Raw genomic sequence first — 1,380 nt, 5'->3', positions numbered from 1 at the left:
GCCATTTGTATGTGTCCTTTTGAAAAATGTTTATTCATGTCCTTTGCCCACTTTTTAATGAGGTTATTTGTTTTGCTGCTGTTGAGTTGTTTGAGTTCCTTGTATATTCTGGTTATTTGCCCCCTGCTGGATACACTGTTTGCAAATATTTTCTCCCATTCTGGAGGCTGTTTGCGGTGTTATTTCTTTTGCTGTGCAGAAGCTTTTGTTTAATTAAGCCCCTGCTTTGTTTTTGTTGCTTGTGCTTTTGTCTTACTCATGAATTCTTTGTCTAGACCAATATCCATAAGAGTTTTCCCTACGTTTTCTTCTAGTATTTTTATAGTTTCAGCTCTTACATTTTATTATATTATATCTCAGTATGGGCTGATGGCTTGAAAGCAAACTCCAGTTCAGTAAAAGCAAGTCTACAGAGTTTACTTAAGCAGACAATTTAATTATGATGTGGTAAGTACAATGACAAAAATATGCTTACGGTGCTATGAGATAACAGAGGGGACATAACTCTGGTTTTATTTTTCAGGGTTGGAGCAGAACGCTCATTGAGAAGAGATTCTGGAAACTTCTGTTCAATTTCTAAAGGAAATACCCACATTTTGTTGCAAACACCTAACTTGCTGCAAAAATTTATTATGGATGGAATATTGTGTTTAAAAGGCTATCCCATCACAACAAACAAGCTTCACATGAAAAAATCAAAGCAGGTTTTAATTGAAGGATTTTCACTTTATTTTTACTTTGCATATCTTGTCTTTTCCTTAATATTAAGTATAAGAAATTATAAATTAAGACAGTAGAGTGTACCTGAGAGGTGGGTGTCTAAAGAATCAATAAGGTTTTAGAGTTACATCAAGTGAAAGCAGATTTCCTCAGAAATCCAAGACCACAAAACAATAGGTGTTCTTTGGAGAATGGTTCTGGTTCCATGTTGAATTGCACTTTTTAAAAATGATTTGGTCGAGAGTTATATCTCTATCTAATAACAGAAAAAGAAGAGTAAAACAGAAAAGGGAATTTTAAAAATAAAATAACCCACACCTCTGGTGTCAAAGAACAAGTCTTAGGTTTCCAACACATTCAATAAAAAGGGGTAACAAGATTTGCCTTGAAGCAAAAGAAAAATGGAAGGTAATATGCTTCTATGGTTTGTTTTATGAAGGTAGTGTTTTTCCTCAGGATTCAGCCAGGTATGAAAGGAAAGTAGCACGTTCCAACCTTTTCATAGTGTGAGTAGCTTCCTCATCAACAGATACAGAGGAGCCTCTGTGCTCAGTCCAGGTATGTGGCAGAAGGGACCTCCACAGCAATGTGATTGGCATTAACACCAGATAACCAAGGATAATGTTAGGTTCCCACAGATAAAAATGCACAAAATGAGAA

This window comes from Rhinopithecus roxellana, chromosome 4, assembly GCF_007565055.1.
Source record: "Rhinopithecus roxellana isolate Shanxi Qingling chromosome 4, ASM756505v1, whole genome shotgun sequence".
In the NCBI taxonomy this organism is placed as follows: domain Eukaryota; kingdom Metazoa; phylum Chordata; class Mammalia; order Primates; family Cercopithecidae; genus Rhinopithecus; species Rhinopithecus roxellana.
The sequence above is the reverse complement of the archived record's forward strand: the minus strand, read 5'-3'. Positions refer to the sequence as shown.